A 16,938-nucleotide genomic window follows, 5' to 3' on the forward strand; every position below is an offset into this window, starting at 1 on the left:
TCAGACCATCCCTGCTACCTCCGAGACACACACACACACACACACACCCTCTGAAAACCTCCTCCCAGATCAGACCATCCCTGCTACCTCTGAGACACTTTGCTCAGCTTCCTCTTCTTGGGCCAAACAAACCACACCAAGGAGAAGAGTCAGGAAGAGAAACTTCATCTTGTCTCTTGTGGACTTTCTTCTGTTGAGGCTGAGGGTGTCCCAGTGGCTGGAGAGGATGAGAATTCTGCCCCTTTTTATAGCATCCTTATGTCGGTGTGACGCGTCGTGAACCCGTGCTTGTCCCTTTTAAGAAAAATGTTATCCAGAAGTCATCTTCAATATCCTGCTTTGCAGGGATGAACTTTGATGACATTTTGTCATTGAATGATGAGGATTGTTTTAGGAGGTGCTGAAGTGAATCTGGACATTTGACCTTTAGAGGGAGTGAGAAATCACAGTATGCATCTGATATTTCAGGTCAGAAAGATTGAGTTTCCCTTCTATTCTGGGTTCCAAAATGGGATAAACTGTGCAGGACACACACCCCCCGCTTCTGTATTGCTTCCTTAACCTTAGGAAGTGGTTATAATTTTATTTCCTAAAAGTAAATCACATACTTAAATGATTTTTTAGGAGAGCCTTAGAAAGCCCCCTCTTTCTCTGAGGTGAGAGGGAAGTCAGCACAAAGCATTTATCACCCCCTCTATCCCCATCTCAGGCTCCGTCCTCCTTACAGCTAAGAGGATGACCCATCCAAATGCCCCACAACCTCCGGTGAAGAAGGCAAGTCTGCAACCCCTTTCCACCTCTCCTTTTCCAGACACTCTTTACCCATCAAATCTGTGATATCTCATTTTGTCATTGACTCAGGTGTTTCTTAGGCAAGCAAGAAAGCAAGACAGTAGTTCCTATCTCTAAAATGTTGAAGAAAAGAAAAAGCAAATTTCCTAACTCTATATGTCTAGTTATTATGAAGGTCAGTGAAACAGCCAAAGAATCTCTTGTTTGTATTTCCTTTCAACCAGGGAACTTACTTCTTCAAAAAGAGATGGAACCCATACCCCCTTCAGTGCCAGGGCAGAGTCTGAAGCACTGGACCAGAAGGGTCATTCTGATACAGATAATCTCGAGCAGGAATGTGATCCCAGATAACACACCTTATCCTCCTGCCATAACCCTTATGTCTCCCCCTAGGCACCTCCAATATCCCCAGGCTTTCCTCCTGGAGTCTTACCAACACATGTCCCCAGGGAATACGTCCTAGGACCATCACATCTTAGAAAGTTTAGACCTTTCTAACAGCCAGTCAAGGGGAGAGTACACATAGAACTCTTAGAGATGATGGCAACAGGTGGTGGCAATCCTGTTATTCTGTAAATAAAGGAATTCATAGGACCTTTATCCCAAACTCTTTCCATCAGTATTGCCAAAAATGTAGGTTAAAAAAAATTGATAAATAAAAACAGAATGGTCTTACCTGAAACAGTACTCTTGTAAACTCTCCCCCGAAAAATGCTAAGCTGTGCTTGTTATGTCTTCCTGGTGTCTCTTTCTCCAGTTTGACCAGGTTTCAGTAACTGTGAAGCCTCTCTTTCCTAGATGATTGATTTTGTCCTACTTTTCTCTTTTTCTCTGTGATCATTATCTTTCTATCTTAGACTGCACAACTCCTATGGAAACCATGAAAGGAAACTTTTGACCTTGGCTGCTAAGACCACCCAGTTCCCTCAAGGATTCGTGGTCAAGGGTCAGTGGACCTACTTTGTACATCTCACATAATTCCCAAGTGTGCTGCATTTGTCTGAAATTTCCATGACCTTCCTCGTACGTGTGGAAATGTTTACAATTGCGAGTTGATGTGGACGGGAAGAAATTTCCTAGAAATGTCAGAGAGGACCGGTCTCGCAGAGAAAGGTCCCATAGAAAAGGTCCTGTAGAAAAGGTCCCGTAGAGAAAGGCCCCATTGTGTCTCGCCAGTGTTCACCTTTGCTTCTACGTTCCAGGACTGGCATTTATCAGTCAGTGCATGTTTGCATATCATCTCATGTGTTAGTTTTACTGAACACTAGATACGTAATTCCTTTCTAGGTGTTTCAGTCCGTCAGCACCTGGACATAGCCCATGACCAAACCACTTCATTGTCAATTAAACTAGGAAATGAACTTTTCCACCCCTTCCCCAAGACTCTACTGTTTGGTGAGTGTTAGGTGAGGTCAGGGTGGAGGCCAAGCACAACATCAACAGTGGAAAACCCCAGACTAGTGCTTCTCAAGATGTGTGCACCACAGGAGAGAAAAGCTCCTTCCTCTGCAGAAGGCTTTGGTCTCTCCTTTATCTGACAGTAAACTACTAGAGAATGAGTTCCATACAATGTCCACTAAACTTATACCTACATGCGCATCATGAAGAACGTGTGCTCTGTAAGATGCCTCAGGTCCACACTTTGACCTGATTTCAGTAAATACAGGTTTAGCGCCAACAAGAGCCTGAGCCTCAGAATTCAGCAGGAAGCAGACAGACTCAGGACATCATCCCGGGAGCACCGTCAGGACATCATCCACTGAGCAGTCTTCCTGTGAAAGGAGTAAGATACACATTCATACAAGCTAACAAACAATTGCCAAGTGAATCGCTCTTTAGAAGTTGTAGCTTGAGAATAGAGAAAGGTGGAAAGTTAGAGGGCGTATGGGTACTATTTTGGAAAGAGGGACTATTCTATGGAGAAGGTTTTGTGTGACGCTCTGTGAATAGTTGAAAGAGTGAGTTAAATGTGACTCTGTGAGAAGAATACAATATGACTTGAGAATATAAATAAAAATGTGTTTTGAACAGTGCCCTTCGTTGGTTGTAGGCATCAAAGTTCTACAAGTGGGTTCATTGTCTTTTAAAGGTTTTCTTTTTTTTCCTTTCCTGGGCTATTTTAATTTTTTTAATTGAATTTGTTACAATGTTGCTTCTGTTCTACTTTACTTGAAAGTGCTAAAGCTGAAACTCCAGTACTTTGGCCACCTCATGCGAAGAGTTGACTCATTGGAAAAGACTCTGATGCTGGGAGGGATTGGGGGCAGGAGAAGAAGGGGACGACTGAGGATGAGATGGCTGGATGGCATCACTGACGCGATGGATGTGAGTTTGAGTGAACTCTGGGAGATGGTGATGGAGAGTGAGGCCTGGCGTGCTGGGATTCATGGGGTTGCAAAGAGTCGGACACAACTGAGCGACTGAACTGAACGGAAGTGAACTGAATATAAGAAGGTATATATTGTCAGGGCTTCTGCAGTGGGTCAGAGGGTAAAGAATCCCCTTCAATACAGGAGACCCAAGTTTGATCCTGGGTCAGGAACATCCCCTGGAGAAGGAGATGGCTATCCACTCCAGTATTCCTGCCTGGAGAATCCCATGGACAGAGGAGCCTCGCGGGCTACAGTCCGTGGGGTCGCAAAGAGTCGGACACGACTGAAGGGACTGCATATATTGTCAACTGTATAAGAAAAAAGATTTTGATTTCATATAATCCATATGTGATGAAGGGTGTATTTGGTACATAGGAAGCATGCACATGAACCCAATATTAAAAGCAAAACAACCCAACAAAAACAATTAGATTAATTATCGAACAGACACCTTTGAAAACAATATCCGCAGTGAATTGTGTTCACTGTTATTAATAAATTGAAGTTACTCAAAACATTTAGAAAGTAGGAATAAAACCACTTTCTATTACGTGAAAAATATACCCAGTTTTATATGTGCAAACAATATCCTTTCACTTGGCTTGAGAAATGTGACTCCCTGTATATGCAGACACTGAGATAAAATTATAAACATTCTGCTGAGTGTTTAAGCTGGAAAAATGATGCAAGGTGCATAATCTTGCTGTCTGAGGTTCTAGAAGGGGAGAGAATAAGCAGATCCATCGTTATCTATGGCTCAAGGAGGAGATATTAATGGCGAGAAAAAAGAGATTTTTGGCAGAGATGGAGGAGTTTTGTACCTGGACTGTGGAGGTCGTGAAGAGGGTGTGCACCTGTCAAAATGCTTTGAACTATGCCCTCCACAAACATGCATATAATTACATGTAAAGACACTTCAGTAAGGGGCTTCCCAGGTGGTGCTAGTGGTAAAGAACTCGCCTGCCAAAGCAGGAGACATAAGAGACACGGGTTCCATCCCTGGGTCAGAAAGATCCGCTGGAGGAGGGCATAGCAACCCACTCCAGTATTCCTGCCTGGAGGATCCCGTGGACACAGGAGCTTGGGGGGCTGTGGTACAGAGGGTTTGCACAGAGTCGGGCAACAACTGAGTGACTTAACATGCATGCACACTTTAGTAAAGCTGGCTTCTGAAAGAGCAGCCACGTGAAAATTCAAACATAGAGCTCAGAAACTTGAAAAGAAAACAAAACATCAGCAAAGAGTAAGATGATAGATAATCTCTAAAAATTTAGTGAAAACAAACAGGAATGTTTCCTAAGATAGGGTATATGTGTGTGTGTGTGTGTGTATCAGTACATGTGGTTGTAATTGATCCAGGTATACTATTAACACATACATATATATTGTATATATTTCTATATTTATATGTCTATAAACAAATCACTCCAAGAAGAAATAGTACTTGTTTTGTTGTTAGTAGTTTTATTCCTCCATATACATACCCGAGTTTGCATGTTCTTAGTAAACCATCTGTAGTGTAGTGGACATTCCCTGAGTGGTCCTTGGGGCAGTGAGTCTTTAGTAAACTCAGTGGTGATGAAAGATTCCAGAACTTGCCCCAGGGGCTCACAGAGGAACTGCACCCCCAGCTCAGAGACCCTGGTCAGCCCCACAGCTCATGGGGTCATGCTCTCAACATCATACGGAGAGCTCCCTGCAGACGGGAGAGACACACCGTCCCTCAGGCTTGGGGTTTACAGCTGTTTTCCTTCTGGGTGATTTTTCCTTACTCAACACAAACGTCGATCTTTATTGTACCCTTTTTATCGTCAATTTCAAGTTTAACAAGGGAAAACCCCAACTGGACGTTCTTTATCACCGAATGCAATGCGCACGACTCTCCATTTTCCTGAAAGCTGAGACCAAAAATTCCCCTTAGAAATTTTAGTCCTTGTCTTTCTCTTTCATCAAGCATCATCCTTCATGAGTTCCCCATCCCTCGTGCAAAGCAGCCCATGTTGTCTAACTCGACTGAACAAAGCAGGATTCACAGAATAATGTAAAACTGACGTCCGAGTGAAAGAAGGAATTAAGACATTTCTGAGAGAGTCTGAGCTCTGATGTCAAATGCAAGAGCTCCAACCGCTATTTGACTGATCCTCTTTCCATGCTAGAAGAGCAGGAAAAAAGTTCAAGAGTCAATTAATACACGATAGAGATAATGCAGAGACCAAGTGGAACAGGCCTGGAGCCAGTAAATGGAGCACTGATCAGTTGGAGGGATACAAGTTTCTGATGGAGCCACATAGCAAAACCACAAAAGGGACACACACACACACACCCCAAGACCTCCTCCCAGATCAGACCATCCCTGGTACCTCTGAGAGACTTTGCTCACCTTCCTCTTCCTGAGCAGAACAAATCAGACCAAGGAGAAGAGTCAGGAGCAGAACCTTCATCTCGTGTCTCCCGTGGACTTTCTTCTTTCGAAGCTGAGGGTGTCCCAGTGGTTGGAGAGGATGCGAATTGTGACACTTTTTATAGGATCGTTATGTTGGCGTGACATGTCATGAACCAAAGGCTGTTCCTCCTTAAGACCTTGGTCGTTGAAGTCATCTTCAATATCCTGCTTGGCAGTGCTGAGGTTTCATGGTCTTTTGTCATTTTAATCACGAGGATTGTTTTAGGAGATGCTTAAGTGACTCTGGACACTCAACCTTTAGAGTGAGTGAGAAACCACAATACACGTCCAATATTTCGAGGTCAGGAAGATTTATTTTCCTTTATATCTTGAGGTCAAACGGGGATATGCTGTCCAGGTCACACATTTCCCACTGTTGTAACTGTTTTCTTAATATTTAAGTTAATTCAAACTTAGCCCTTGGTCTCTGTTACTATCAACAAAGCCATGGAAATATTCATTACACACGCCTTTGTCACTGGCTACTTCTAACCCATTTGGAAGCTTTGTCTACATAGGAACTGAAACATTCTCTCTATTAAATATGACTTTGTTGTTGGTCAGTTGCTCAGTCGTGTCTGACTCTCTGTGTCCTCATGGACTGCAGCACACCAGGCTTCCCTGTCCTTCACTGTCTTGGAGTTTGCTCATGTCCACTCAGTCAGTGATGCCATCTAACCATCTCATCCTCTGCCAACCCCTTCTTTTCCAGTCCTCAATCCTTTCCAGCATCAGCATCTTTTCCAATGAGTTGGCTCTTTGCATCTAGAGGCCAAAAATATCAGAGCGTCAGCTTAAACATCAGTCCTTCCAATGTATATTCAGGGTTAACTTCCTTTAGGATTGACCTGTGTGATCTCCTGCAGTCCAAGGGACTCTCAAGAGTCTTCTCCAACACCACAGTTCAAAAGCATCAGTTCTTTGACGCTCAGTGTTCTTTATGGTCCTACTCACATCTGTACATGACCACTGGAAAAACCATAGCTTTGACCCTACAGATCTTTCTTGGTAAAGTGATGTTTTTGTTTTTAATACACTGTCTAGGTTTCTTATAGCTTTTCTTCCAAGGAGCAAGCATCTTTCAATTTCATAGCTGTAGTCACTGTCTGCAGTGGTTTTGGAGCCCCCCCAAAATAAAGTCTATCACTGTTTCCATTTCCCTTCATCTATTTGCAATGAAGTGATAAAAACTGGTACCATAATCTTAGGTTTTTGAATGTTGAGTTTTGAGCCAGCTTTTTCACTCTCTTCTTTCATTTTCATCAAGAAGTTCTTTAGTTCTTCACTTTCTGCCATAAGGGTGGTGTCATCTGCATATCTGAGGTTATTGATATTTCTCCCGGCAATCTTGATTCCAGCTTGTGCTTCATCCCCCCCAGGGTTTCTCCTGATATACTCTGTCTATAAGTTAAATAAGCTCAGTGGCAGTATATAGCCTTGACGTACTCCGTGCTCAATTTGGAACCAGTCTGTTGTTCCATGTCCATTTCTAACTGTTGCTTCTTGACCTGAATATAGTTTTCTTAGGAGGCAGGTAAGGTCTGGAATTCCCATCTCTTTAAGAACTTTCCACAGCTTGTTGTGATCCACAAAGTCAAAGGCTTTGGCATGGTCAGTGAAGCAGATGTTTTTCTGGAATTCTCTTGCTTTTTCTATGATCCAACCGATGCTGGCCATTTGATCTCTAGTTCCTCTGCCTTTTCTAAATCCAGCTTGAACATCTGGAAGTTCACGGTTCATCTACTATTGAAGCCTGGCTTGGAGAATTATGAGCATTACTTTGCTAGTATGCGAGATGAATGCAAGTGTGTGGCAGTTTGAGCATTCTTTGGCATTGCCTTTCTTTCAGATTGGAATGAAAACTGACTGTTTTCAGGCCTGTGGCCACTGCTGAGTTTTCCAAATTTGCTGGCATGTTGAGTGCAGCAGTTTCACAGCATCATCTTTCAGGATTTGAAATAGCTCAACTGGGATTCCATCTCCTCCACTAGCTTTGTTCATAGTGATGCTTCCTAAGGCCCATTTGACTCTGCATTCCAGGATGTCTGGCTCTGGTTGGGTGACTACAGTATCATGGTTACCCAGGTCATTAAGACCTCTTTTGTACAACTGTTCTGTGTATTCTTGCTACCTCTTCTTAATCTCTTCTGCTTCAGCGAAGTCTTTATCATCCCTGTCCTTTACTGTGCCCATCTTTGCATGAAATGTTCCCATGGTATCTCTGATTTTCTTGAAGAGATGTGTAATCTTTTCCCATTCTGTTGTTTTCCTGTTTCTTTGCATTGATTACTGAGGAAGGCTTTCTTGCTCTTTTCTGGAACTCTGCCCTCAGAGACATATATGTTTCCCTGTCTTGTTTGCATTTTGCTTCTGTTCTTTTAAATACCTCTTAGGTCTTGGATTATTTTTCCCAGGCTTTGGACCATATCTCTGAGCTTTCACCTGCCCTTGGAATAAGTTCTGTCTCTTGAGTGTTTGCTAGGTCTTGTTGATTCTATACAGCTCAAACACCATGCGGGAGGGGGGCTGAACGGTGTGCTGTGCCCTTGATATTTGGAATGTCAAAACCCTGCAAATCTTAGCATCCCCTGCTCTTTGATTCCAGCTTGTGATTCCTCCAGCCCAGTGTTTCTCATGATGTACTCTGCATAGAAGTTAAATAAGCAGGGTGACAATATACAGCCTTGATGTACTCCTTTTCCTATTTGGAACCAGTCTGTTGTTCCTTATCCGGTTCTAACTGTTGCTTCCTGACCTGCATACAGGTTTCTCAAGAGGCAGGTCAGGTGGTCTGGTATTCCCATCTCTTTCAGAATTTTCCACAGTTTATTGTGACCCCACAGGTGAGGCTTTGGCATAGTCAACAAAGCAGAAATAGATGTTCTTCTGGAACTCTCTTGCTTTTTCAATTATCCAGCAGATGTTGGCAATTTGATCTCTGGTTCCTTTGCTTTTTCTAAAACCAACTTGAACATCTGGAAGTTCACAGTTCACATATTGCTGAAGCCTGGCTTGGAGAATTTTAAGCATTACTTTACTAGCATGTGAGATGAGTGCAATTGTGCAGTAGTTTCAGCACTCTTTGGCATTGCCTTTCTTTGGGATTGGAATGAGAAACGCTGGGCTGGAGGAAGCACAAGCTGGAATCAAGATTGCCGGGAGAAATATCAATAACCTCAGATATGCTGATGACACCACCTTTATGGCAGAAAGTGAAGAACTAAAGAGCCTCTTGATAAAAGTGGAAGAGGAGAGTAAAAAAGTTGGCTTAAAGGTCCACATTCAGAAAACTAAGATCATGGCATCCAGTCCCATCACTTCATGGCAGATAGATGGGGAAACAGTGGAAACAGTGACTGACTTTATTTTTCTGGGCTCCAAAATCAGTGCAGATGGTGATTACAGCCATGAAATTAAAAGACGCTTACTCCTTGAAAGGAAAGTTATGACCAACCTAGACAGCATATTCAAAAGCAGAGACATTACTTTGACAACAAAGGTCTGTCTAGTCAAGGCTATGGTTTTTCCAGCAGTCATGTATCGATGTGAGAGTTGGATTATAAAGAAAGCTGAGCACCAAAGAATTGATACTTTTGAACTGTGGTGTGGAAGAAGACTCTTGAGAGTCCCTTGGACTGCAAGGAGATCCAACCAATCTATCCTAAAGGAGATCAGTCCTGGGTGTTCATTGGAGGGACTGATGTTGAAGCTGGAACTCCGATACTTTGGCCACCTGATGTGAAGAGCTGACTCATTTGAAAAGACCCTGATGCTGGGAAAGATTGAGGGCAGGAAGAGAAGGGGACGACAGAGGATGAGATGGTTGGATGGCATCACTGACTCGATAGACATGGGTTTGGTTGAAGTCCGGGAGTTGGTGATGGACAGGGAGGCCTGGCGTGCTGCAGTTCATGGGGTCGCAAAGAGTCGGACTGAGCGACTGAACTGAACTGCTCTTTGAAGCATACGAGGCTGGAGACCAACTTTAGGTGTTGAGGACAGTGACAGCTTCCTGACTCGGCATTCAGGTATCCTGTTCCTTCAGACAGTGCAGATCTGACTTCATGATCCTATGGACCGACCAGGTCTCAGCTGCTGCTGAACTTTGCTTACTAGTGACACAGTGGTTTAGCAACATCAGTCCTTGAGCTCAGTTTCAGAAGGGTTTGTGCTATCGGAATACGCAATTTTCCTGCTGTGGCCCATGGTGTCTTACACTTTCTCTATGTGAAGCTCAGAGAGGAAAACACAAGCTCCTTTCCCTGTGACAAATATGATGCTTTCTTGCTTTATATGACATCTTTCTTGACCAGGCTGTCCCCTTCTGTACAGTAAGAGGATCCAGAACCCTGTCCCCCTGTCCTATGATTGAATATACTTCTCTGTATCCTTGTCTGCTGGACATTCTAGGACATCTCTATCTAACCCTGATCAGAATTGTCTCCAGTGGAACAACTATCCTATCATAGACATATCTTTCTGGATAGTTGAATCGGATATGCGTATTTGTGTGTTTTAAAATCAGGCACTTGCTATAGAGACACACGTTAAGTCAGGTGTGTATTAAGCCAGTTTATTTAAACCCTCAGAAATCAAACACCAGCAGACAGGAAGTGACTAGTGAGCAAGAGAGAGGAGCCAGGAAAGAGAGTGTGAGTGTGAAGAGGGAAGGATCCCGTTGACCAGGAACCAGGAAGATCGTCTTCGTGTTGTTGATCTTGATTCCATGGGGAAGAGGATGTGCCTGGTCCCACAGACTCTGTAGGTGAATAAAAGAGAACCAAAGGTTTAGCAGAGTCAACTGGGTGATGTCTGACAGGGGGAGCCTTGGGCAGGAGGCTCTCCAGGGAACGGGGAGCTGGTAGCTGATCCAGTGTTAGAATGCTGGTGGACCTCAGGACTCCACATCTTGTGATGTAGGTGAGGACCTGTGTGGAGTTTTCCCCAGGATGCATGTATGGTGGGATCCTTTATTTGCAGGATGCACTATGGGAGTCATGAACACAGGCTCCGTGTTTATGAGAATGGCTCCTCTAAAGATGGCTTACAGACTCTGAGATTGGAGTAAACCCCTCCATTTCCACAAGCTTTGTGTTCGGGGGCCTCAAAAATCAATTCTTAAATTTTATCTTACGTTGGAGGATAGTTCAGTATCGATGTGTTAGTTTCAGGCAGGTGTACGACAACATGATTTCTTTATACATACATATCTCTATCATTTTTCAGACTCTTTCCACATTTCGGTTTTGAGTTCTTGCGTATATTTCCCTGTGGTATACAATGAGAATTTTTCGTCTATCCATCCTGTATATAACAGTTTGTATCTGCTAATGCCAAACTCACAATCCTTCTCTTCCCCAGCCTCCTCCTATTAGGCAAACACAAGTTTGTTTTCTGTATCTGTGAGTCTGCTTCTGTTGGGTAAATAAGTTCCTTCGTGCCATATTTTACTTCCCATATATAAGTGACATCACAACATTTGTCTTCCTCTTTCTGACTTTCTTCACCGTGTATGATAATCTCCGTTGCACCCATCTTGCTGCAAATGGCATTGTTTCATGCTTTTTAATGGCTAATATTCCATTTTACCTGTGTACCACTTCTTTCTTACCATATTCACCTGGAAGCTACTTTTTTTTTTGTTTCCTTTCTTTCCTTCCATTTTGCATCAGCAGAAAAAGGAAAGCCACACGTTAGCCTAGACTGGTGTCATTTTTGGAGGCTATCTTAGTTGAAAAAGTTTAAGTATTTCACTTGGAGATAATCACCTTCTGAATGGGAGAGTTAATTCAAATGTATGTTTCAGACAGTGTGGTTGGAAGATCTTTACTGGTTCTGTCAGAATCATGAGATTAAACACCAGCTTTGCATAAAATGTGACCTCTCTTTAACCTCGGTTCTCGCTGAGGGAGGGAAGCACATGGACAACTTTGAGATCAGGACTGACGGGAACACAATTTCGTTTCCACCAGCTTGCAGCCTTTCTTGTTTGTCTCTGACGACTCCGGTTGTCCACATTTCTTCAGAATTCAGTTTTTCTCACTAAAACTTGCTCGGTGTTCATCAACCAACGAGTCTGAAATTTAATAGGGCTCAAGAAATGCAAAGTAGCCTAATGTAACAGAAAAAAAAAAAAGTTTTCTGGGGATAGAAAGTAAGTCCTTGGGGCAAAACATGGTTACGTGAGAATTTCGACACATATAAAAGCACAGAGTGTCTTTATTGATTTCTTTGATGGAACAGTGTTCATAACAGAGTGTGTTTACTTACAATTAGATGGAGTTGACATCACTCTTTTTTTTTTTTTTCACTGGGCCTGACAGCCATCTGGGGGTAGATCAAATGGGCAGGAATGAGAGACCCACCGAACACTACCCGTTCCGGTAATTTTAACATTTCTTAAGTAATGGATTATATAAAAGATTACTTGCGAGAGAACAAATTACAAGCAAACTGATTTGTTTCCTGGTAGTGAATGCACATATGGGGTGAAAGATTCAGGGGAAAAAAAAAAAAAGTATAGTTCCACTTACCACCCTTGGTGAAATCCACAATATTTTCCTCTGGAATCCGCAATTTTCTAACCTGCTCAATGAACCTCTCCCGATCATGCTCATCAACATAATCTTCTTTGCCTGGAAATCACAATTCAGGAAAGCAGAAATGTACCCGTTCTAACCGTTGCTGCAGACACAATGAGAAGAACTGAATGGGCTGACCAGGTTTCCCTTGGAATAACGGGAGAAAGCCTCAAACAGTTACCATTTCCCACCACTCAGCTGTCTGCTGTCCATCTTAAAGAATTAATCAAAAAAAAAAAAAGAATTAATCCCCATTCAACTGGGTAACCAGCATCAGCAGCAGGACCCCAAAGAACTCCATGAATTTGGGGCTCCTTCCATCACACTATGGAACCACCTCGCTCCTTGACCAACTTCCTGCCATCTGTGCTTAGGTCTCGTTCTGGGGCCCAAATAAATAGCAAACAGAGTTCTCCCCCAGTAGACACACGCTCACCACGTCACCCGTGATAATGCGAGACAATCTACTCTTTATTTAACCCTCGGTCCTACTCAGAACCTTTCCTGAAACGGACGTCTGACATCCCCAGGGAGGCCTGCCGTGCTGCAGTCCGTGGGGTTTGCAAAGAGTCGGACACGACTTAACGACTGAACAACAACGAACAGTAAGAAGTCCCCGTGGTACACACACCTCTTGGTGTTTCAACGTGGTTATTTGGGGGTGATGTCAATGTTCATAAGAATAACGCACTGGATAAACGAACAGGACAAACATGTATTTTAAAAGTTTCTGTTTCAAGGCTTGGGATACTTTGGAAAAGTGGCATAAAATGAAGGAATTGAGGACAACTTTGATATACGGTAAAGAATCTGACCGCCAATCCAGGAGACCTGGGTTTGATCCCTGGTTTGGGAAGATCCCCTGGAAGAGGGCATGGCAACCCACTCCAGTACTCTTGCCTGGAGAATCCCATGGACAGAGGAGCCTGGGGGGCTACAGTCCATGGGGGTCACAAGAGTCAGACATGACAGACTGACTACCACTTTCATTATAGCCATGCCTTCAAAAAAAAAAAAAAAAACACTCAGTACTTTTATTTTTAGGTTTTAACAGGTGAGAATAATTCTGAATTGTCCAGTGATATTTCCCACCACTTCCATCTAGTTTCTTCACCTCTCTTTCTATGGTAGATTACTTTCCAGGGCTCTTAGGTGGATGAGCAGAAAGACCTGGCGCTTGCAAATGAATAATGAAAGCACGAGATGAATTACGAATAAAAATACAGCAAAGCTGCCGTTACACGGCAATAGGGATGTCGTCAGGGGGTAATACATACCCAAGAGCGCAATGAGTCTGGTTCTGTTGCCTGTTTCATCCACGTTTTCACTATCTACTATCAGACCATTGTCAGACACCAGAATAAAGTAGAATAGATTGGCACCCGCATCTTTAATAGAGAGTGAAAATACACAGTTAGCCCCACCTTGAATAATTTATTATATTAGTAGATCACAGCTCTATCACAGTGAATTTAGCCTGTTGGCAGCGATGCCTTCTGTATTTATCCTATCGGCAAGCACAACTGCCTGTCAATCTCTGTCTCAGCCCTGTGTCGAATGCTGGAGTTGCTATGGCAGCAAGGAGAGAAGGCAAGACTTCTCCTTAGTCCCACCGTCTCACACAGTTGACCTGTCACTCCTTGCCATGTCCCTAAAGGGGTTTTCTAGAACATGCGTTCCAATGAACACTTTTTAAACAACACAAGCACTTTATCAAGTCCCAGGTTCCAAAAAAAAAAAAAAAAATTTCTTTGTATTTCTGTTATCTCAGACATGGAATTGATTTCTGTTTAAGACCAAAAGCAACAAAGCATTTCAGAGATTAGCCCTGCCATATATATATGAGCATGTTGTAAAGTAGATAGCTAGGGGGAAGGTCCTGGGTAGCAGAGGGTGCTCAGCTCGGTGTTTTTGTGACGACCTGGAGGGGTGAGATGGGGAGACACGGAGGTTATGGAGGGAGGGGATATCCATGTACATACAGCTGATTTGGAAGCTGGTCTATAGGAAGCTCAGCTCAGGGCTCTGTTATGACCGAGAGGTGTCGGATGGGAGGGTGGGAGGTCATAGGTGGAGGACATATTTGTATACATTCAACGGATTCACGTTGTACTACAGACACCAACCCAGCACCATAAAACAACCATCCTCCAATTAAAAATAAATTTAAAAGATGAAATCAGGGACAAGCAGAGATGTTTCATAGAGATACATTTTAAGGAAGCAATGAATAAGCAATATTTTAACCACGAAAATTTTTAAATATTTAATGGAAAGAATAAAAAAGAAAAAAAAAACTTCATGTTATTGAGTGCCGACCCTGTGTGCGGCAGCCTTCTGAACATTTTATATTAATTACTGCGTTTCCTCTGCCCCTCAGGCTGGGTTACAACAGAGCCCGTTGTCACGCTCGTTGCTGCGAAGATGGTTTACCTAGTAATGAGTTCTGTCCCCGCCTGAAGGGACACCCGTCCTCTCTGCCCGTCCACTCTGCCCTGTGTGTCGGGACAAGATGCAGCCCCGACCTACTAGGTGTCATTTCTACATCTGCTAGTCCATCCTGTCTCTCCTGGCCCCCATCACACCTTCCTGCAATCACTCAGCCACATGGGAGGTAAAACCGCCCGACTGTGTTCCCAAAACATGCCAACACAATTGCTCAGTGTCTGAAAACACTGACAATCATTAGAAAAAAAGATTAGCTTGAGAAAAAAGGAAAACATAGACACTGCAATTCAGGCTCCTAGCCCCCAACAAGTGCATGCTATTTGCCCAAACCTGCTCTGGGTCCACGAGCCTTGGGTCGCATTGGAACAACTCAAATCAGGTTTTCCGTGTCCTCCGGCCACCCATCTTTGGGAAGAGCCGTCCAAGGTCTGGGGTTGGACTCTGTGTTCATAACAAAATGCATTGCTGGGGAGATTCAGGGACCTGCCTGGTGTATGCAGTTCTTGAGGAAGTTAAGACCGAGACCGAGACCTGAGTAAACGTTTACCCGTGAAACACTTATACTTACATTCAGCCACGTAAACGTTGTTTGCGATCTTTCTTGCCCTAACAGATGACTCTATACATTCCCCGTTGTTCCTTAAAGACAAAACAGCTTCCAGTTGGTTGATAGAAGTCATATGGATTTCACATCTCCTTAGGATTGTGTTCCACCAACCACCACCACCACCCCCACATACGATGTCCTGTGTCACGAATCCTTTTATTGACTGAGACAGTGTGAGATTCACCAGTGAAGCTTGTAACACCGCGTGACTACCAAGTGACAAGGACGGTCACGTGGACGCATGAAGTCTGAGCAGTCATCCCAGGGATACACTGCCAATACAAAACAGATCACCTTCACCAACAAACAAGCCTGCAGAAAGCCAGAATGTAGGAAAGGAGAAGGAACGTAACAAGTCTGAGCTTTAATCCTTTTCTTCACGCTGAGAGGCACAGCTATCAACAGAGACCTTGGCGCTCTCCCAGTCCTGACAGGGTATTCTTAGGGTTTGCATACGTGCATGTGAAGTCGTTTCACTCATGTGTGACTCTTTGTGACCCCCTTGGACTGTAGCCCACAAGGCTCCCCTCTCTGTGGAATTCTCCAGGCAAGAACACTGGAGCGGGTTGCCTTTCCCTTCTGCAGGGGATCTTCCCAACCCAGGGATCAAACCTGAATCTCTTAATGTCCCCTGCATTGGCAGGTGGGTTCTTTATCTCTAGCGCCATCTGCGAAACCCGTTCTTAGAGGATATAATCTCCCCAAAGTGCAGGATAGTAAAGAAAAAAAAATGTCTTTAATTTTATCGAAAACAAACTCTTGCTGTATAAAAACACAGTAAGAGGACTTCCCTGTGGTCCCGTGGATGAGAATCCACGTGCCTATACAGGGAACAAAGGTTCAATCCCTGGTCCCGGAAGATCCCACATGCAGAGCGGCAACTAAGCCCGTGCAGCACCGTTACTGAACCTGTGCTCCGGAGCTGGTGTTCCTCAACTAGAGAAGCCATCAGAGCAAGAAGCTTGAGCACTGCAACTAGAGAATGGCCCCTGGTTCACCAGAACTACAGAAAACCCACACATGGCGATGAAGACCCAGCACAGCCAAAAAAAAAAAAAGAAAAATTAATTTTAAAAAACCAGTATAAGAGGAATTAACATGAAAGGACATCTGTGTATACAAACACGTTCACCCACATACAAAGCACATATGATATTTGACATACTGAATGATGTTCAAATATGAAAGCGAAAGTCACTCAGCCGTGTCCAACTCTTGGCGATCCCATGGACTGGACTGTCCATGGGATTCTCCAGGCAAGAATAATGGAGTGGGTAGCCTTTCCCTTCTCCAGGGGATCTTCCCGACCCAGGGATCAAACCCAAGTCTCCTGCATTGCAGGCGGATTCTTTACCAGCTGAGCCACCAGGGAAGACCAAGAATACTGTAGTGGGTAGCCTATCCCTTCTCCAGCGGATCTTCCCAACCCAGGGACAGAACCCCAGGTCTCTCACATTGCACACAGATTCTTGGACATGACTGAAGCAACTTAGCATGCACACATGGATGACAAAATATAAATTATGTATATTTACACACCATTATCTCCAAGCATAAGCTTCTGCATTCTTTCGCTTTTCTATTTATTGATTAAAAATTTTACTGTGTTTCTGTGTTAGTTGCTCAGTTATCTCTGACTCTTTCTGACCCCATACACTGTAGCCCACCAGGCTCCTCTGTCCCTGAGATTCTCCA

The 16,938-nt window shown here is 43.7% G+C and overlaps 1 long non-coding RNA gene across 2 annotated transcripts in view; it reads right to left on the minus strand.

Moving 5' to 3' along the window:
- Positions 1 to 202, minus strand: part of LOC120882401 — a 24,992-nt gene extending 24,790 nt beyond the window's left edge. For both annotated transcript variants that reach the window (XR_005725499.1, XR_005725498.1), the window contains exon 1: positions 88 to 202. This is a non-coding gene — a long non-coding RNA (uncharacterized LOC120882401). The remainder of the gene's footprint in view (positions 1 to 87) is intronic.
- Positions 203 to 16,938: the final 16,736 nt, after the last annotated feature.

Source organism: Oryx dammah, unplaced genomic scaffold (genome assembly GCF_014754425.2).
Source record: "Oryx dammah isolate SB20612 unplaced genomic scaffold, SCBI_Odam_1.1 HiC_scaffold_23, whole genome shotgun sequence".
In the NCBI taxonomy this organism is placed as follows: domain Eukaryota; kingdom Metazoa; phylum Chordata; class Mammalia; order Artiodactyla; family Bovidae; genus Oryx; species Oryx dammah.